The sequence below is a fragment of the Pocillopora verrucosa genome, chromosome 13 (assembly GCF_036669915.1).
Source record: "Pocillopora verrucosa isolate sample1 chromosome 13, ASM3666991v2, whole genome shotgun sequence".
In the NCBI taxonomy this organism is placed as follows: Eukaryota; Metazoa; Cnidaria; class Anthozoa; order Scleractinia; family Pocilloporidae; genus Pocillopora; species Pocillopora verrucosa.
In genome coordinates this window covers 10,264,607-10,287,584 of record NC_089324.1, presented here as the reverse complement: position 1 = coordinate 10,287,584, position 22,978 = coordinate 10,264,607, and positions in this window count along the sequence as shown.

Genomic DNA, 22,978 nt, shown 5'->3' with positions numbered 1-22,978 from the left:
GAGTATCTAAATCGATGCCCATAGTGCTTTGTTCTTCTTTGTCAAAACCTATGCCGTTTAACGAATTCTTCAAGCTAGTTTTTCCAGATCGGTCCTGTCCAACCAACATCAGCACTGCTCTTCTGTCACAGATTTTTTCCTTCACTCAAGACACGGCAGTAGACTTGCAAAGGAAAAGGCCCTCTTGCAAGAGGTAGAGCGTCTGAGGTACAGAAGGTCCGAGGTTCTACTCCTGTTAGGAAAACACAGATTTTTTTTCTAAGAGCATGCCTATTTCATTTACTGAAAAACACCTTTCATCACTTACATCGCCAGGATTAAAATTTACTATCTTCATTCATATCATAATTACGCATAAGTATCACATATCGACATTTCCATTCTCGCAAGATACAGGAACATTGCCACCATGGACTTAAATGACTTAGCTTGCGACGAGTCTCCCATAGCTTAGTGGTAAAGTGTCTGAGGCACTAATTGGAAAGTCGTAGGATCGAGGCCTGTTATGAGCACTCGGAGTTTTTTCTCGGAGTACGCTAATGACATTCACTGAATAACATCTTCCCTCACTTAAATAGACAGGCTTAAAATTTACCAACTTCATTTAAATCATCATTGCGCATTAGCATCACATATCGACATTCCTATCCTCTCATTATGATGGAAGTTTGGTAGCATAAATCCATAATTAAACGGCTCAGCTAGCCACGAGCTCAATTGTAATGTATCCTGTAATGAGTACTCAGAATTTTCTTTTTGCCACGGGCTCGAGGGTTGGGGGGGGGGGGGGGATTGGAATATCTCAGTCCTCTACAAGGATTTAAACTTCAGATTTTAGTATTTGATGATTCAGGCTCTGAGCTACAGTTTTGTATTCACTAGTAAAGCACAGGAAAAGAAAATCCGAAAAACCGAGTAGCAAATGTCGTTTTATTATCAATTTATTTTTTAGTCTTTTTGTCTAGACTCATTTCGAACGAAAAATAGCCTCCTTTGCTCGATGACTGAGATTAGAACTTGCCAATCTGCTCTATCTTAAGATTATGAGTGCTTTGGACCGAAGAATTCCAAAACGTTTTCATTTATGCTAGTTATGCTGCATCGCAGAATAACTTCAATAAAGCATAATTATCCGATTGGCTTTTAATTTCGAAAACATTTCTCATCATCTTTTCAACAACAAAGCTTTGAACTTTTTTAATAAACTGTTTCCTCTTTGGGTACATAGTCTGCACCTGTTGCATTCTCTGTTGCAACACACATACAAACACACGTAAGAAACATTTTTTTAGATTCCCATTTGTAATTAGCAGACCGCCATTAAAACGTATAAAATGACATTTGCAATTGTCTCAAGCTAATTATTCTTAGTTAAGGAATCTTACGTCCTTGAATTGAAGTCTGAGAAATTTACTAGAGTTTCGATAGGAATTGAACCTGTGCCTTCTGTGTACAGGTATAAGGGTTGCATTGGTTCAGCATAAGAATCCGCTTTAAGCAAAACTACCTGTAGATTTCTTCGGTCGGATATGAACGCTTTACTATTTTACTGAAAAGAACTCCCTTCACTGATCCACTATTGTCGCAGCCTTTATGTACTACTGCAATAATGATCTTATGATCATGGTTTAAATTCCAAATAATATTTGTCGAAAGATCACGGGATCTATTCTTTAAGTACTAAATATCACAACAGAAAGGAGACGGTAGAGCGTTGTTGCCCATGATACATGCCAAATACCGCGAAGGAAATACAGCTGTGGTGTCATAAACCCAAGGGCACTTTCTTATTGACACCAATTATTGACAGTATATTCGATTGTGTTATTCAAAGCCGTGATGTTCGAGAGGATCGAGCTCTAAAGCAACCGGAGAAACTTTCGCCATCGCCGATTGCATGCCCGGATGGTAAACGATTATTTCGAACCTTGTGCCCAGGGGTTTCTCGGTCAGTTTTCAAGACGGAGGGGCCAAAAGAAACCTCCAACAGACACCTCTCTCAAACGACTACCGATTGGTATCTTTCTTGCAAGACATTTCATTAGTTTAATTGGTTCAATAAGCCCGTCAGAAAAGCGTTAATGTAACAAGCCTCAAATTCAGAGATACTTTTCAAGTTTTGTAACCTACAGCAGTATGTTTTTACGGTTAATACCTGCTGACGTATCACAAATCTATCCGGTCATAAGATATAGAGCCGCCTCCTCCTCCACTCCCACCGCTTAGACAGCAGAAGGCCAACTTCGAGTCTTTATGCCTTGTTATCATAACTGATTACGTTGGATCTCTACGTTGGAAGATACCTCTTTACCTTAAAAATGTATTTTATTGCGTGAGGTATTTTCTTTATTTATCTATCTATTCTTTTTTGTTGGTCTTTTTTTTTGGGGGGGGGGGAATCTTATTAATTAGCCTTTGCTATTAAGATGACCCTAAATCGCTCACTATCTAGGTTTATTTTCTTATTTAGAGGGAGATTTTAAAATTCTTGTCTGCCTATTTGTAATTTGTATTTGTTGTAGACTGAACTGAGTTGAAGTCGCAAGTCTCCCTACTAAAATATGACTGCTTACGATGTGATGAAAATGTGTTCGCCCAGAACATTTAATGGTTTGTTAAAAAAAATTATTAAATGAATAGAAACAAGTCAGATTATCTTTAATTATGACAAAGTACAAAATAGAACAGATTCCTCGAGACACTTATTTTGTCCATTATCAATAAATGGTAAACAGTTTATGATATCCTGCCATTATTTCAAACTTTGGCGTTTAAAATTATTTCAACAAGAATATTTAAATAGTACTCTGGGAAAATGACGTGATAAGGAAAAAGAGTAGTTTTTATTCTATTTGCTCAAAGATATGTCCTCTTACAAGATCCATATATTACCTGAGTGATGTTCCTTTCACTGTGTCCCATGGAACAAAAGGGTTTCGTTACCGAAGTCATTTAATCTCTCTAAAAAACCAAGATCTTAATCGCAGAGATCCACGAATTTTGGAAGGTAACACAAGATTTAATTATTTCCGTCCTAATTAAACCAAAACAACAACAATAAATGAAAAAGCCAACAAACATAGAAACTAAATACAACTTGCGCTTACGCTTTATTTCGTAAATTTGACTCTGAAATGAAGTGGAGGCATTTCTTTTGCTACAATTTCCTTTGTTATGTTGTGTGAACCACGCGTCCATGAGAACAGAATGGACATAAGAAACACTCCACATCTAATAGATTTCACCAAGAATAAATTACTCCACACGCAGTCTATCATCAAAGTTCGCTGGCTGCAAAAAGCTTAGATTTGGGCCAAATTATCCGTATCGATATCCCGTTTTCCTTTCGTTATAATAATCTCAATCACGGAATAGATCACGGAAGAGCGGCAGAGGAGAACCATTAGGAGGCTTGAAACGGAAAGATGTAAAATCTGGTGAGACAATTATTAAAATTTGGGCAGTGCTAGACGAGGAAATTTTCATCTATACCGTAGAGAGAATTTGATGCAAGTCTCGGAATTGAATCCGAAGAGACCCGAATAAAGGGGTACGTTGTGTAGATTCCACGAGATATCTGATATGGTTAGGTGAATACGTTTGCAGCAAGGTGTAGAAATTGACAAGTTTTAACCGTTAACAAGAGATTATAACCCGTTTATTTTCTCTTGCGCGCCGTTATTCATCAAAAAAGGTTAACCGTAAATATGTTTCTTATACCGGAGCAGAAGAAATTAAACGTTAGCCGTGATTTTTTTCTAAATTTTTTAACCGTAAGCCGTAAAGGTCATTACCCCATCGAGACTCTTAACCTACAGATGTGCGTTTAACTTTTCCCGGCAGTTTTGAGAGCTCAGGTTGAAATTTCAAGTGGCGAAGTTATTTCACTTTATTACACGCAAAAAAAAATTAAAACCGTTTTCTGGATATATGTTCTATCCAATTTCCGTTTAGAATGGACAATGAACGACTTTTTCAGGCTGTTCTTGTGTCTTAATTCCGTACGAAAACGCGTTTTATAATCACTCACCGCCTCAGCTTGCTTACCTGCTGTCCCTGCCGGCATAATTCCTCTTAAATACTCAACAACATCAGTCTTGTCATGATCTTTAGCATCCCTCGTGAGGCAACGGATCCATTTCTCAGTTTCAGGTTTTGGATCTTCCAGTGAGGCATCATCAAGTTGTAGATTGTGAAGCAATTTATCTACAACTTTTTTCGGGGCGTCCGATGTTAACTGGAGAGATTCGCTAACTTTGTGAGGCAAAACAAGAGATTTGTATCCATTCCCTAAAATATCGAAAAACAACGACATCGATAAACAAAATGAGCCACAAAAAAATCTAACATTATCTTGTCCTCGACCTAAAAAGATAATGAACACGGGGGAAAAAAGGGGCAACCTGATACAGAAATGGAAGGAACACTATGAATGATCAGCAAAGGGGGTAATGCACATTGCACTCACCTTAAAATCCGCAACGAGGGTAATGCACGTTACACTCAACTTAAAATCAAACAACCAAAACGGTAAAGAAACAAAACAAAGTAACCTTTTGAAAAAGGAACTAGCATTCTGTCGCTCTCTTGAAATGCATCTTGCCGTGAATGGGCAGCTTCTAATTGATTTCCAGCGGATGTCTGAATTTGACCATTTCCGACAGGAGTGTTACAAATGAAGGTGTTAAGGTAAGTAACGATTCTGGGCTCTCACGAAGTTAATGCAATATAGTTTCCTTCATGGAATGTGATGACTTACGATATTTACGCACGAGTTTGTTTTCACAAAACGAACGAGCGAGGCTTTTCGAGCGAATGAATCAGTTTGTTTATAATATACAAACTGAGATTTACTTGAAATTCAAGGGGATTTATTAAATCGTCTTTACAAGTATCCATGTAGTTTTGAAGGCTTTCTAGGAAACTTACAAAAAGGTGCCTTACAAGTTAAATCAAGGCTTGAAATAGAAAAATAAAATGCTGAATTACAGCATGACAATTTCATAACGAATTAGTTTTTGGTAAGTATTCATTCAAGAATATACTGAATAAAATGGAGGAAAAGCTCGACAGAAATAAGTATTTAGCTTTTCAACGAAGCTGACTCTTTCTATGTCAAAGGTGGACTGTCGTCGTCGTCTGAGGAATCAAATACCTGTTTCATTCTTAAATAAGTTTGTTGTTCATGTGCTTCTGTTGAAGGACCAGGACGGGTTAATGTTAATGGTGAAATTTGAATGAAATTTGAATGAAATCAGTCGTAAGTTTGGACGAAACGCTCTACCCACGTGAGAGAAAGCAATTTTGCTGCTCTGATTGGCTATCAAAATTTTTTTAGGTGGGTTTTCTTGTAAAGAAAAGTGTGAGTTAATCTCAAGTATGTATTTTATAAAACACCTTTAAGCGCAGTGAGGATGAAATAAATTTACAACCTAAAAAAGATAAATGGAGACTAACTTTGTGCCAAAGGAACCAGTTTTCCGTCGCTTTCAGCGCCGTCTTGTGGTTGTAGCTGAACAGATTGAGAGGTATCACAGGTGTCTTCTCGTTTCCACCTAAGATAAAATTACAAACAATAAATTTTGACTGATAAAAGTGGTCAACACCGTAAAAAGCAAATGAAAGGAAAGGAAGATAGATCAAGGATTGTCCTTATCTAAGCGATGGTTGATGTACTGTGAGAGACACGGTGTGCTAAGGGTCCACACTCTGTAGTCTGGATCGAGTGGTCTGGGCTCGAGCCCTGCTCGGCTTGTTATTTTGAGAAGGACAATTTTCTCCCCATGGGGCTCCCTCTCTCGCCTAAGTATTAATTGTCACCAGCAAACTGCCGAGGGAACTATATCCAAGTTGAGGAGGGGGGGGAGAGGGAAGGGGGATACCCATAATGAGTCAGCAGCCCATCTAGGGTAAGTGGTAACAATGACAAGCCCTGGCAATTATGAACCACTGAGGCGGAATGGACGTTTAATTTTTATCTGTTAAGCCCGCTGGTGCATATTCTCACAAGAAATTAACCACATTGGTTCTATCATAATCCTTAGCATCCCTTATAAGACAACGGATCCATTTTCGATCGTCAGGAGCTGGAGCTTTCAGCGATGAAAGATTCAGCAGTTTACAGGCAATATCTTTTGCAGGGACTGATTCGGACTTGAGAGATTGGGAAACATCGTGAGGTAGCGCAAGAGATTTTTCTCCATACCCTAAAATGCGCAAATGTACCTATTACTCATTATTCTGCACGGAAAAACGTTTTTATAATTATTTCGATGACAAAAGTCCAGTAAGAATACCCTATAAAGTGGTGGCTAACCTGTCCAAGCTGAGGCCCCCCTCCACGTTGATGATTCGCCGTCTGCTGTTGATAAAAATAGCAGCTAATATGAATAAGGGCTCTTTTGGGAAAATTAAGCCGTTTTCATTCGTTCCCACTCATTTCGGCGAAATGAGTGGAAACGATTGAATACGAATAATTGCCAATCAGTCAGTGGCGTATCTGAGAGGAGAAAAAATCAATTATTTCCACCAGGATATACCCTAACAAACCTTATACACATCTCTTTTCATGGTAATTCGACGGAATATGGGGTTTGCAGTCTTACTCTGTAGAAAGGGCAGTCTTCATGTGACCTGACATCAAATGACCTTAAAAAAGAGACTTTGGCAAATCTCCTCGGCGCTGAAGACAAAAAGGGCTTCGAGAAACACTTTCAACTATTTAAAAAATTTTATATAAGTCTTATACAAGTCTCGAAAAGCAGCCAATATTTGCTATTTGCCGTTTAAAATAATATAATATAACCATGTAAAATTATCGATCATGTTAATGCTAAGAAGGATATTTTGCGTATCTCTTGATGGTTTTGGCAATCTAATTCATAATGAAATAAATATTGTAGGAAGAAAGAACGCTGTAATCACATATAATTCAAGCGAAAACGCACCTGCCTGTTTTTTGTAAAATGTTACAGACGCATCACCATACACGATCAGCTTTTTCTTTCCTCGTGTTCAGAATTGTTGAGAATTTGACAACGAATAACAGTACTGACAATCTCGCTGTCCAAACGTCCTTTCTAATGAGTATGTTACTAATTCATGCATGCCAGGAGAAAAACATTTTTTCTAACCTTTTCCTTGCCAGAAGAAATCCAAAGAGCAAACTGTTCGGCATGAATCCTGTTATCCAAAGCGGTTGCAGAATTGGTACAAACGGCCTGCTTTTCATCGCCTAAATCGGACTCTGAAATGAAGTGAAGGTATTCCTCTTGCATACAGCTTTCTTTGCGATGTCGCGGACAGAAGCTGACCACGCGTCCATGGGAACAAACGGGACAAAGGAAACTCACTTCGCATCCAACGTTCTTCACCCAGAAGAATTTTTTGCACACCCGTTCAATGATCGAGGTTAGCTGGTTGCGAAAAGCTCGAATTGAGTCCACATCGACCACATCAGTAGCACTATTTACACTGAGGACAACCACCTCAATTGTAGAAGAGTGGCAAAGGAGAACCAGGGAGAGGCTTTGATTCGGAAAGATGTAAAATCTAGCAAAATTGTTATAAGTATTGGGCAGATCTACGCCGGGAAATTTCTCTCTACACCACCGAAAAAATTCCAGCACAAATCGGGGAAATAGGCCAGGCGGAACCTGACCTGTATCAAATTTCAGAAAAAGAGAGGGGAGTTTGGCAGAGCATACTAGATCACTTATTTTGTTTGGTGGAAGCGTTTGCAACATCGATGGCACCAAGTAATGTTTGTTGCACAAGTCATCTGATGATGGCCAAGGACACATCAAGCTGAATTTTTCCATTATCGCAATAAGACTTTCGTGTGATTTTTTCTGAAGAACCAAAGAGTTCCAAACATGTTTGAGGAGGTTTTCTTCCAAGATGCCTTTTTCCTCGAGTTTTTCCCAAAGTGGAACAAATTCGTCCTCTTCGGGATAGGCCCTGACAGTTATGACATTCTTGAACACGTCAATCAACCACTGAATATCCAAAATAACTAACTCACTCAATTCTGGAGAGTCGTCAAAGTGAATCAAAATTCGCAGATCGTGCAAAAAGGTAGCACTGTCTGTACCTCGCTGTCGTTAATGTTACAAAATTTGGAAGCGATTTTTTTTCGCTGTCGAGAGAGAGATGAACTTGTGATCCTTTTCCTTAAGGACGCGAAGGACATTTTCGTATCTTAACCACTTGATTGGAACAACCTCGTTTACGTGTGGTAACTCTTTAAAAACGACATGACATGACATGACATGCATAGGTAGCATATAATGAAGCAACAAGATATAAGTTTATTAATAACAATAACATCGACTAACGGTAATTAAACTTCCGGCGAGGAAGAATGTACTATTGTTTGAATAAAACATGGCAATTCTACCGATTGATTTCAATAAAACTTTTCTTGCGGGTAAGAAATTGCAAATCAGTACCTTAATCAAAGCGTTAAGCTACTCCTCCTAACGATTTATAAATTTAGGGAACGGAAAAGCTCTTGACGGCTGTAACAAAACCTTGAAAACCACTCCAATATAAACGTCATTTGTTCAACAAGAGACATGACATGCATATGGAGGTGTATAATGACGCAACAAGATATAAGTTTATTAATAATGATAACATCGACTAGCGGTAATTAAACTTCCGGCAAGGAAGAATGTACTGTTGTTTGCCCAATAAAACTTGGCAATTCGACCGATTGATTTTAATAAAACTTTTCTTGCGGATAAAAAATTATAGATCAATGCCTTAATCAAAGCGTTACGCTACTCCTCCGAGCGATTTATGAGTTTAGGAACCGGAAAAGCCCCCGGCAATTGTAACAAAACCTTGAAAACGACTTCAATATAAACGTCACTTGTACAACAACGCAGAAAATCTGGGCAAAAAGTGTGCTACAAAGGTACATATGTTGAATTTACACATTTTGGCACTTAGAGATTATGAAAAACATGGCTGGATTCGAAATCGATCACCTGGATATCATTTTAATCTCCAAATCTCACGAAACAACGGAACATAGAAATTTGCCACTAGATTGATAGCGAGAATAGATTCTCCAAATAAACTTTGTGCGATTCTTGGAGTGAGTTACGAACCTGTGGTAGTAATGCGTTGACTCCTTGTTTGAAGCTTGTTTGTTTTTCCAATCTCCATGCAGAAGAAAATAGTACCGTTCCCTTTGCGAAAACACCAGATCGAAAGGTATTATTTTCTGCCTGTGACAAAAGTCGTCCTTACACCCCTTGCATGTTTTCGCATCAGAAGGCAGCATGCATAAGACGAATGGACGTTCATTGTGATAAATTTCATTGTAAACGTATGTAGCATTGTTAGACAATTCTTCTGACTGCATGGCATTTGCTGTAGAATCATTTGCGTTAAAGGGGCGGCAATTGAACTTGTTTCTAGACCCTTTCTTTCTGGCAATAGATTTATTCACAAACGCTTCTTCTAAAGCAGTTCGCGAGACTCTTTTTTACCTAGGCCCTTGCAAATTTGTTCGAGGTGTTTGCCAAGCATTTCGTTTTTCTCCGCTACAGCAACGGAGTGCTTGCAAACTTTATCGGCCTTGAAACTTGGGCACCGACACGATACGTGGTTAGCGTGAACAGTGCACTATACTCTTCCGTGCTTAGCGGACTTCGACGCCACTTTAAACTTATTCTGGGCCTTCCTTTCATCAAGGATAGGTAGCCTTTGGATTGCCGATGGACTATTGAGTAACGGGAGTGCTTCTTCTTTTACAGCAAGGGCTACTTCTTCCTTCTATCCTCGCTCAGATACCAAAATTTTACAGAATTCCTCGGATAACTCATGGAACTCCCTGTCTGTACATCTCTTGGCAATTGTGTCATTCACCGTGATGGTTTTCTTGTAAAGAGCGTTGTCGACTGAAATCGAGTTGAACTTTGCAAAGTCCTCTTTTCTTTGCGCCACACTCCATTCAAACTAGACCTCCGCGGGAACGGCTACTTGCGCCGCTATCTTTCATAATTCATATTGGTCACTTAAACCGATGACTGCCAATGTTAGTTCCTGTTGTTGTTTCCGGTGTACCTCTTCAAAGATGTTTTTTGTGAATTCTAGTTTAGAGAGCTCCGTCGTTTCTGACTTCTTTTGCTCTCAAAGATAGCTTTCTTTTGTTTGAAGCAACACATCGTTAATTACTTCCGAGCCATTGGTATATGGTCTAGCAGGTTTGCTTGCTTGCAAACTCATTTTTTTCGCAATCATTCTTTGTCTTTCGTCGAGGAATTTAGAAAACAGCGGCCGATAGGAAGATTCCTTTCTCAGCAGTTCCTTTTCTTTCTCGTCAAGCACTTCTTCTGCATTTCGAAGCTGTTCTTTTACTTCGGTCTTGTTCTCTGCATCCACAATGCCATCAATTTTCTCTGGAATTCCGAAAACTTTGTTAAGGAAAACTTTTTGTGCCTTGGCTTCTCTTATACCTGTCTCGCGGAGTTTTTCTTTACAGTTGCTTTGGAAATGATGGATACACCTCAAATGGGTTGCTTTTGGAAGCTCTGTTTTCCAGGTACGGAATAGCTCCTTTTTCCGTCGGTGATGAAACCTTTTGCTGCAGTTAATCCCTTACAACTACTAACACAAGTTTATGCCAATACTTTGTACGTGTCAAAGTTCTTCTTGTGATGCAGCATTGTTGGAACAAGGAAGACTGGATTTTGACCGTATCTTTTTGTTCTCAGGAACAATTGCTTATACACTACTAGTGTAACTGAACAATTGTTTCATACGTCAGCGTGCGTCCATCGAGATATGAAGCACGCGGAAAGTTTGGAGGGCACAAAAGATGCGTTGAGAATTGCTCGAGGCGTAGCCGAGAGCAACTCTAGCTTCTTGAGTGCTCTCCAAACTTCCCAAGTGCTTCATATCTCGATGAACGCACAACTGACGTATGAACCAATTGTTTTATAACATTTTCAACCCGATGGTTTAAATGTTGTAAAAGGGTCGATAATCCCTCTGCTACGCTTCAGCGTGTTGATAATTTTATTTCAGGAAAACATTTCGCTACGCTGTAAACGATCTTGTCTTAGATTGGTCAAAAAACTGACGGGTGAATTCATGCGTGTAAATGAACTTTATTTTTTGACTGAGTACAAAATTCTGGAGGGATTTGTTTGCTGACGTCATGAGCATGCACAATAGGAATAGGAAGCACACTCGCGCATTTGAAATTGATTAGACAAATTTACTAGCTATGTTAAAATTAACAATTGGTTCATACGTCAGCGTGCGTTCATCGAGATATAAAGCACGCGGGAAGTTTGGAGAGGACGAAAGAGGGAAATGTTTGCTGACGTCAGGAGCGCAAATAGGAATATGAAGCACGCTCGCTCAATTGAATTTGATTAGACAAATTTACGCGCTATGTTATAATTCATATTGACCCATGTTAAAAGTGGGGTCAATTCGGATGGGATGACTCAGACTCTCTGAGCAAGAAAATTTTACGAGATCGCTACACATTATGTCTGTGCTAAGAACCCACAAGCTGCATATCTTCATGAAGCAAGACTACTTTCTCGTCTTTGTGTAGAGCGGTACACAACCAGATCTTCAACGCGATCCATTTCTCGTTTTGAACGAGCTTGAACATCCTACACTTGTTTCCGGGATCGGGGCACTTCCCCTGCTGACTTTGCTCCAGTTGGTCCTCCAGTCATACTGGATACAACGTTGAAGGCCTGTGATGGAGGCTTTTCTTTTAGCGGATCTCTTATCGCCTGCAAAGTACTTTTTGCTGTGGGGTAGATGGGAGTGTTGGTACTCTTCTTCCTATTTCCGTGTGACTAGACTTGGAAATGGACTTCTTTTGCTTCGCAGGAAATGTGATATTGCAGCAAAGCCACCCCATTAACAATTTCACCATTCGCATCCTGGAGTACGAAAATTGACCCCCCAAGATCGGGACACGCCTTGTTGCCTTTCGAGTGAGTTATCATGTGATACTTGTTATCACCGTCTAATTCAACTCTCTTTTGGAAATGATCTCTACCATAACGTGATCGGCAGACAAGACATCACACTCAACAGTCCACACTCCACAACGTAGAACCCTGGTGTATGCGCCGTTCATATCATCTTTTACGTCCTTCCAATTTTTAAGTGACTTGACATCAACGAGGAAAGCTGCATTTTTGCGGACGCGCCATGGTCGCTCTTTACATAATTTCACCTTTTTGTCGTGACACATTATGATTCTAATGGCCTCTGAAACAGTGTATTGTGCTTTTCGTCCGTGTCCAAACAACTAAAGATTGTGATTATTTTCCCAATACAAGTCAACCTATAAAGAGAATAAAGTAGCCAATTTTAATATCAGTCATTATCATCATCATCGTCGTTATCATTATTATTATTATAATTGCAATTACAATTTGTTATTACTGGAAAACATATAAGGTATAAGGAGTCAGTTGCTCTTTTGTTCTTTGTTTAGTGATAATTATAGTGAAGGTTGAATACTTTCATACCTTCGATACATTTGATCCGTCGAATGTCCCTCTTTCTTTTGGAGGTTCTAGGTAGATAGAAAAGATCAGATAGTTAGGGGATTAGCTATAATGCAAACTTAACATCATTGAGTTTAAAAATCAATAAAAAATGAAGATGGAAAAAGTGAAAATTAGTTGTTTTTCAAAGAGAAGACGTTACAAACCTGTTGACGATGTTCCCTCCCTTTCGCTTTCACTGTCTTCTTCTGATGTCTAAAAATGACTTTCCACAGTGGTATCATCATCCTGTACGAGCAAACGGTATGTCACGTGATAAACTTATATAAGGACTGGACATACTTTAATTTTTTAGACTTTGCACTAAGACTATGCAAAAGCGAAACTAATTTGTGAAAAGTTAAGGAAAAGATACGAAATAACATTCAATCTATCAATACCTTTTAGGGATTTCTTCAGTGTGATTCTTTCTGTCCCTTAATGATTTAAAAATTTCACCTTATCACGTTCCTCGTTGCTGACGGTAAGGTCAATGTAGCACGTCTTTGAGATGTTCTTTGGTCCTCTCTCACTTGCATCGGCATTTGTGCCAGCACCCTAAGTATGATAAGCAAACGGCATTTAACCCAATAAGCTGGTTGGGGACACAATTTAGGGCGATATTTCGGGCATTGTTTGTTTAGGAAGGGCTGGGCAACAATTAAAATATATCTTGCATGAACTTTCTATTTTCAAAGCACTCTCTTAAGTTTAAAATTAGTGGCACACCCAGGGCAGTGGTTTGCCACAAATTCTTGATCATTATTTTCTTTTAAAACAGTGATTTTTCCCATTATCAGTACAAACCGGGTCTAATTTGTACATGAAGGTTATTGGTCCAGGTAGGTGAGATAACCTAATACATGTAAATTAGTTGTGAAAATTTCTTCAACCTGTCATCATATGAATCACGGGGTTGGGATCAATTTTACCTCACTAACTTAAACTGGATAAATATAAACCTGAAATTTATTTGTTCTCCTTTTGAGATGTGCATCAAAATTTTGGTCATGGTAGGCTTGAACTACAGGTTTATAGGAAATCTGCGTGTGAGTTTTCAACATTAAAACTAGGATTATGACCACTTCAAATGACTTTACTACATGTCGTACAGGTACAGGCAGGTGTTGTAAAAATAATTGCTACACTTTTTCATTACAACATATTTCTTTTTCTCAGAATCTTCCTTATCCGGCTTATGCTGAATTCTTCAACCAAATTTTACAGTCTTTTGAATATTCTTAGATCTCCTGTTTTCAGTCAATATTCATGTAATTAAAGGCGCAATTTTTCCTCTGACCCTACTCACAATTTATTATGTGTAAGGATTGGCATTGGCTATAAAAGCATAGTCAATTAAAAGTTTTGTGCACAACCAGGGCGTGAAATCGCACCTAATACGGGCGCCAATTCGACTAAATTTTCACTTTGGCGACCAAATTGGGGACTAGAATACTTCATCAAAACCTTACCTGGAGATATATTGAATTAAAAAGATTTGCAAAGATAAATCCGCGGCAACCTTCCTCGTGAAGTTTGTTTCCAAAATGAAGCACATGCATCTCGATCGATGACCAGAAGCCGTCTTGGATTTAGGTGAGCTTGAACGTTGTATATCATCCATCCTAGTGTCCACTTTGTAGCACGTTAAATTAAAGATCTTTTTTCCTAACTTAATTTTGGAGGGTCTATCTAGAACGCTGACAGCGTAAAGAAAAGCTTTGTTTGTCTTCAAAAATGGCGACCAACTTTTTTTGAATTGGCCACCACTTTGAAAAATTTAGGAGCCAAGTGGCTATCAGAGAAAAAATTAATTTCGCGCCCTGACAACCTATGCATCAAATTTATGTAATAAAATATTATTTCCTTCTTAAAACTAGTTTATCAGAAAAAGAATGAGTCACCAGGCACAAGTATGGCCTTTCACTATGATAGTTTCGGGGTTTAAAAAAATTAAAACCCTGCTAAGTCCCTCTTCATCGTCAAGTTTTAATTATGATATTCTTGCTCTTGCTGGTCTTCCTTTAAATCAAACTTTCACTGTGCAAGAAACATGGTAGATAAATTTTGTATTTCAGTAGCTATCTTAGTAGCTTATCATTAATTCTTGTAATTTGGGCTCATCTCTCCAAACCGAAATTATCAGTCATGCTCAATCAAATATAATTTCGACTGATGCAGAAATCATACACTTCATCTGAAGAACAAAACATACCCTATCTACGAAAATTTGCTCAAAACATCAGGGGAAATAACGAAGTTCCTCAGCTGCTTGTATAAAATACCGCTGACTAGCATGCGTGTTGATTGCTTTTTATGTCGTGAGATCCCTAGGTTCCAGACCCCCTCGATTATCCCCCGGACTGGTCCATGACTGAATCCCCTTGAAGATATCTACATATTGAGAATAGACTCAAATATTATCTTACGAGCGTTTTGTGTGAACATTAAGGTGAGACATAGTTCTGTTTTAAAACAGATATAAATGTTTTATGTTTTAACTACTTTCAGGGGGGGATATAAACTAGAAAGGGATAACCTGCTTCATCTGTGAGTTGTGAATAGACAGTTACTGTTAATTATTGTCTATAAAATTCGCTTAGCTTTAAAAATTAACTATTTACGCAGAAAAAATATTTTAAAAAGTAAAACCAAACGTTTTCGACGTTAGGTCATCATCATCATTATCATCGTCATCATGATGATCCTGTTGTGAAAAGCTTTTGGTTTTTACTTTTTGGTTATATATTTGCCCCCTTAATAGCTAATTAAGTAGTTAAAGGGTTAAGACTGCGTAAATCTTATTGGGATTATTTTTAACTAGTAGTGGACGATGATAACTTCATGAATTGTATGACTAGATTCTGGATGAAGTACAAGAACTCATGGTCTGGAATGCCCAAAAAAGTTATTTTTATTATTATTATTATTATTATTATCATCATTATTATTATTTATACTTAATTTGCATAAAGCCGGTTAAGTCTTACAGACAATAACCTCATGGCAAAACAAACCAAACAGTTAAGACACAGCGGACTTATAACACTCTACTGACAACAACTCTACGCTCGACTTCGATAAGGACTTTCAGTAAAGTTGTCGAAAAGTCAGTCACTACAACCAATATGGTCCTTCTCAGAACCACCCAAACTACACGGTTAAATGATATCCCTGGGTTCAAACCATTTAGTGTATCAAGACATGTACCTTTTTAAATGTGATTTTTCTCGAGTACAAACAAATGCGGTGAGTGTGAATCTTTGAATAATAATCTTTGCAAGCATTGATCTAATCAAAGACAACTGTGATGTTTAAGCTGAAATGCTACATCATAAGTTATAATGCTTCCCAAGTTACTTTAAGCTTTAAAAGAGAATACTTCAAACAATTCTAAAAAATTCGAGTACTTCCGGGAGGGCAAACGATATTATTTAGCTGGATGATTCTGCAAATAATAGGAAAAGTAAACTGAAAATTGCAAGTCAAAAGTTACTGCTCGTTTCAGTTGCGTGAATAAGTATCTACAAGTTTGGTAAACTTACCTATTCACCGAAACCGATTGAAAGTTACAAAACAAGACCTTAACATTTATTTAATCTGTGCTTGATCACTTACAGTTAGAGTTAATCTGTCGATCGCCAACAAGTACAATATTTTGCTATGATTTAAGATTGTCTTAACTAAAAGAAAGTGGCTTGCATGTGTCAGAGAAAAATATCATAGATTTAAATATGCCTACATTCATCACAAATAAAGCAATTGTGAAAAGCCGACTGCGTGATCACAAATGTTATTCATGCTGTTTAATTTTTTTTTTAATAACCTCATTCAAGACAATCGATCATTTGGTAACGACTAATGCATTAATAATTCCGTTATCATCAAGTTCGTTTAAATAAGAAAATAAAAATTGTCGAAAGATCAGGCGCTTAGTAACAATCAGCAATTACATTTTGATTATTTTGAATGGCAAATGAAGATCTGAGCGTTCATCGCTAGAGAAATGTTGCCAATGATTCATATTTGATAACGCAAAGGAAATGTGGCTCGAATGTCAAACACATCTGTGTATTTTCCTGTTTTTGTCCATGGGGTTTTTCCTCCATAAATTTAAAATACGAATGTGAAATGATTCTACGCAAATAATGTAAGAAGTCATCATGCCATTGCCTTATCCTTGAGTAAATTTGTATCGTACCATTGTCTCTGCTGGTGATTTATGTTTCATTCACAAATCGTCAATTTGAAAACGGCTGAAAAAGCTCCCTGGTCGATCGGTTCTAACTATAACCTTTTGTAGCTTGGTTAACTGGAGAATAGATTGTTCAGAACTGATATATTTGAGAGAATCGAGCTGCGTCGCAACTAGAACTACTTCCATCATGGCCGAATGATGCCTGGCGATCGCAAGGCATGATGGAATCATTGCATATTGTCATCACCTGGACGTATTGGTATATTCTATCCCAGGAAATGGAGATTTAGTTTTCCGTAAATATTAGTTTAAATCACTCAATAATTTCGGAAGCTTATCCCCCGCACATACCTTTTCACTGTTACATTGTTCGCATGTTTTGATGAGTCTTGGCTTGAGAAGGGTATAAAACACTGAGTGTACCAGGAATTTATGGAGTAACCGACAGTGAACGACGCAATTTTTATTTCTTTAATAATTTCTTCACTGTCGACATCACATTTGTAATTGATATGTACAGATCTGCTATGAGGCCAATTAAGTAAAGAAATGTGTTACCTCCTCAATCGCTGCAGCAGTGAATATATTACACTTTTTCGAGGCAGTTTGAGTCACGAAAGATACATTCGATCAAATAATTGATTGATGAAGTATTAATTATGGTACAATAACTTTCTTCCACATGCTATCCTCTTGAGAAAATAACATATCTCATGGAAGAACAGCTTACAGTTGTTAATGATCTCGTGATTTGATGCATCGTATCGCCTAGAACAAGCTGATTAAATTTTCAAGTGTCAACGTTGCTGTGGCGCAGTTCACTACTAATAACACTCTGAACTTGTTTAACAAATTGAAGAAACTCAGGTAACTTCGCAACGATGTCTTCAGGTTTCCAAATTTCATTCTTTTAATTGTTCGTCCCAGTCTTTGCAGTGTAGATGCAGATCGACCTGCAAAAAGGACGTTTTTATCAGTAAATAGGTTTACACGCTGAAAATAAAATTTGAGGGGCAGGGAGATTTGGTCCATTTACTTCATCGTCTTCAGTGAATGTAAAAGTTAGCGTGGACAGATATGACAACAGAACTTGTCTTTTATTTTCAGCTTGTAGAAATCTACGCGATAGAAGGGCCAACCATTCTCGACACCGCGAGCGTGTTTTTTCATCTTCGAAGTAAATTCAATTTATCTTAAATTCCATAATGCGTGCTTTGGGTTACCATCTCAAACAGTGTCATTCCGCAATCATGCAGCTTGGGTGCTTATATCCAAGGGTTTGAAATATCTTCGTTAATTTTGAAACGAGCGTAACTGAACTTTTTTACATATATATATATATATATAAATGGTCTTACCTCCATCCTAGCATCAGCACTGCACTGATGAGGCCCAGAAGGCCGAAACAGTACTGTCTGCAGTTAGATATAGCTCTTTGGCATACAAAGCTTTGCTTTCATGTCCAAATTGAGCACTCTACTAGGTTGAGTCATTGCTGCTAGCATTATGCATGCTCACTAGTTTTTCTAGTTTGAGCACTCTGGCATGGCTTAGATGATCCCACATATGTGAGATCACTTGGGGTGGCTATATGGTCTTACCTCCATCCTAGCATCAGCACTGCACTGATGAGGCCCAGAAGGCCGAAACAGTACTGTCTGCAGTTAGTTATATATATATATATTATGAGAGGAAAAAACGACGCAACTACATATCCCGACAAGCCTGTTTCGAAACAGGCTTGTCGGGATATGTAGTTGCGTCGTTTTTTCCTCTCATAATATTTATTCTGCTCTGCTTCAACGTATTGAGCACTGTTCCACGCGAAAATCGACTTGCAGACTTCCTATATATATATATATATATATATATATGCCACTAAAAACTGAAAAAGGTTTTCCGTGAACCATGAATTGAGCCAAACGTAAGTAACTTTGAATGATGCAAAATCAACTAGAAGGTCCAGAATCTGACGAAGTTAACTGGCTTAAGTTTTGAGCCAGTTAAATTTTCCTCCCTGCACCCCTTCTACGTACCTTGCCCCTAAATTTACGTCCATTGGATACAAAGAAGGTCAAGTCATGTCGTGCATGATATTCTCTAGAGTATTTCTGACCGAAGTTTTACTCTAAGACTTGCTGATCAACATTAACACCTTCTTTAAATGCAATTTTCCAGTAATCCTGTCCTCCCTAAAGTTGAAATTGTTTCGTTGCTTCTTCGATACTCCATTTTTCTTCACCTGAAACCTCCGCTGTAATCAATCCGTCGTTTCATATTATTATTACCGCAGGTTTAACGGGAGCCGATTTCAGATTTTAATGATCAGAACGCCACCAGCGATTCTTGAGTTAATTTGATTGTCATTCTCATCATCATTTAGATAAGTGATCAGCAAAGCTAGGAGATAGGTGCAATAGATTTGACTTTATGACAATTTATTAAGGTTTATTACATGTTAATGTAATGGATGTTAAGTGGATACTTGGATGGATACGTGGATGAGTCGTTTGTACGGTGCCGGTAGTGGTTGACACCTGTTGAGGGGAGTCTGTTCCAAGTTAGTAAACCAGCTTTCCAGAGTCGGTCGTTGAAAGTAGTTGGTGCTCTAGGCATTGGGTAGAGTCCCAGTCAATAGTGTGGTTCGTAAGTCGGTGATGTTCAGCAATGTGATTGTTGACATCGCTTTTCCTCGTCGCTCATTTGTGTTCAGTCAGTCTAGTTACGAGGTTTCTGCCAGTCTCACCGATGTAGGAGGCGTGGCAGTCGGAGCAATTGATCTTATATACTGCTCCTTGTCTGTTCCTCGGTTCGTCTCTGTCTTTGATGTTAGTCAGTAACTGACGTAGTGTGGTAATAGGTTTGTGAGCGACGCGGATATTGAATGGTTGTAGGATACGTGAGATGTTCTGTTATCTGAGAACATCTCACGCATCCTACAACCATTCAATATCCGCGTCGCTCACAAACCTATTACCACACTACGTCAGACTCCCCTCAACAGGTGTCAACCACTACTGGCACCGTACAAACGACTCATCCACGACATTAACATTACAAACGAACCGAACAGAACGACCTAACTTCACTAACGGATCCAAACCGACCAATCACGACTGACCTACGCCTCTTGAGTCTTACAGCCAATAACATCACGGCAAAACTGACCAATCAGTGCACACAAACCGGACTAAGTACATTCGACTGACAACAACCTTTCACTTGACTCTGATGATGACTTCCGCTCAGGTTGTCGAAACGTCAGTCACCACTACCGACAACAGTCCTTCTCAGGACTACACTCACCCGGACGATCAAACTACACAATTACAGTATTTAGTGGCCCTCCCTTCCCCACAACCCAAAGCAGGTTTGCGCCAGGATGACTCGTTGCATATATAACCTATGGTGAACAAGTGCCCAGTTCTTTTTAGAGCTGTGCTACTAATTTATCACTAAAGAAATGTGATAAGTGATAGAGATTGATGATTATGAATACGATAGTTTCAAGGTTGGTGCTGGCATGTTAAAGCACTCTACAAGATATATTTGAAAATAGAATAACCAAGAAAAAGAACTAAACAACTATCTCAAAACCAAAACAAGGCATCATCATCAAAACAGTAAAAATAAAATAACAAAAATCGCTGAGAACAAAAGCAAAAACAAAATCAAAAACGAAACTCAGAAAAAGGAAAAATGTCTTTTCCGTTGAATTGTCGTCTTCAGAATAAACAAACCTGCAGAGATTCATATTGCTCAGTCGGTAGGTGAGCAATATGATAGCAATGAATGAAAGTGATCTTCGCAGTGATGTGCACTACTTAGGCAGTAGTGAAAATAAGGCCTGAAAAAAAATTCAGGCCTGTACGGGATTTGAACCCATGACCTCTGCGATACCGGTGCAGCGCTCTACCAACTGAGCTAACAAGCCAACTGGGAGCTGGTCATGATGGTGGTTCTAAATAAACCCGTGAAATGATGAATAGACGGTTAAGAATATATGAAGGTCATATATTTGAACTGCGGATAAAGACATGAATGAATTTTTTTCAGGCCTTATTTTCACTACTGCCTAAGTAGTGCACATCACTGCGAAGATCACTTTCATTCATGTCTTTATCCGCAGTTCAAATATATGACCTTCATATATTCTTAACCGAATATGATAGCAATATTATGTTTTCCCAGGAGACCCATCCAACTATTCAGAGGTTTCAGCATGAACTCAGAGTTTTCTGGAAGATTCCAGCTACTCATCGATGTAGCAACAAACCTTATTACATGGCTTTTTAACTCCCCTTAGTTTTGCCCTTGCCTTCAGATAAAATAATCGAAGAGTTGAAATAATAAAATTTACATTGAATAAGAGAGATGGTAAGTTTTGGGATCGGTGAAGAAATAGAGAAACATGTTTTTGTCGTACAGTCACGAGTGTGAAACAAAGAAAACATTCTGAGTCCCCATAAGGAATCGAACGTAAGAGCCTTCGGATTCCGCGCTCCGATGCCCTACCATTGAGCCACAGAGACTCTAAAGTGAGCGATATTCATAACGAAGTTCATATAGGACACGCCTCCTGCGTTTCTGCTCGGAATCTGGAGGTCTGAAATTCGATTCCACATGGAGACTCTCACGCTCGTGACAAGACGAAATAAATCATTCTCTAGATTTATATTGGATACAAGGCGGAATATTAAATTTTAACAGTGAAAGGTCTGCAAGATTTAGTGCTTTTCCCAAAATAAATATATCAACGATTATGGTTGAGGACTGCACTGACTCAATTAAAATTGATGAATCGATCCTCTCAGGGGCCTGTGTTGCAGATATACATCTAGCACCACTCAAATAATCAATTAGATTGCACATTTTCATGCTGATAAACAGATACATGCCCTTGACTGGCTCCTTTAAATCAATTTCTTGGCAAAGACAAGACGAAAATATTTCCTTCATGGAAAATTACCCACGAAATGGTATGATATTTGTTAATGAGTCGGCAAATATTATAAAAATCATACCAAACAAAAGGTTTTTCACTCGGGAAATGTAAAATAACCACATACAACTTATCCTGCCCCTTTCCACTTAAACGACCCTCATTCAGCGATTTTTCCATGTAGAATGGCATACTCTACAATAAATTATAAGTGGAAGAAGGATTGTATAAGTTTATCCAACAATATGCAGGTCACATCTAACGGTCTAGGAAGTTAGATTCGTTATGTCATTAGCAAAAGTAAAACTAAAATTGGAGAATAACCCTTCTCGGCCAAATGTGTATAACTGCTGCCAGAAAACTATCCAATCCGAGAGGTAGCCTCAGATTCTGTGCCATCCCATTCGTTCAACTCATTACCTAGTATCTTCATCTGTAGCCAGAGTAGATTGATTGCAAGGGTGTACTCTTACCACAACATGCATTACCATAAAATGCTTAATTGGCCGACATCAAGCGGATAATATTGATATGCTCAAAAGATGTCTTATGTTCTCAAGTTAGCGGAATCCCTGTTGTTAGTTCAGTTTATCTGTGACTAGCTCTTTCTAGCAACCAACCTTCATCTGTGCCTTTTTCCACTTTGGTCGTCAGGCTACAAAGCGTCTCTTTAACCTCCTTCATTTCAATCCCTATCTTCTCAGTTGTGTCTCTGAGTTCGTGTCTCATCTTTTCTAGCGAATCTGGAAATGTAAGAGAAATAAGCGCAATTATATAAGCACATTTACGTCACACATTTACGTTTAGGTGTTGATGAAATAATGATCATTTCAGTAGAATCATTTTTAGGAAGGTTCAGTTGTCAAAGTTCATAGACACTGGAGCTAAACAAATTGGTTCATCTACTGCATTGTGAATAACTATTCCATGCTAAAGATAACTAAATTTCCAGTTTACATAATTGAATAGGACGAACAAATCAAGAGCTAGCCCACCCTGCTGCTTAAACTAAAATTTGTCATTTTTCTAATTTTTGGATTCATCCATACTACCTTCAATTTCTTTAGCTTTCGATCAACTTTGTCTTTAAGCTTTCGTCGTCTTTCCTCCATTGTTTCATCAGGTTCTAATGATGCTTCTCGACAATCGGATCCATGTAGTCGTGTTCAAGATCGTCGATTTAAGTTCTAAAATGAGATCTTCCCAGTCTCACCAAAGCTTCTCCTATATCCTGCCAATAAGCACTGAAACTACTGTCATCCACAGAGGCTTGAGAAAAATGGCCGTATACAATATAGTAGT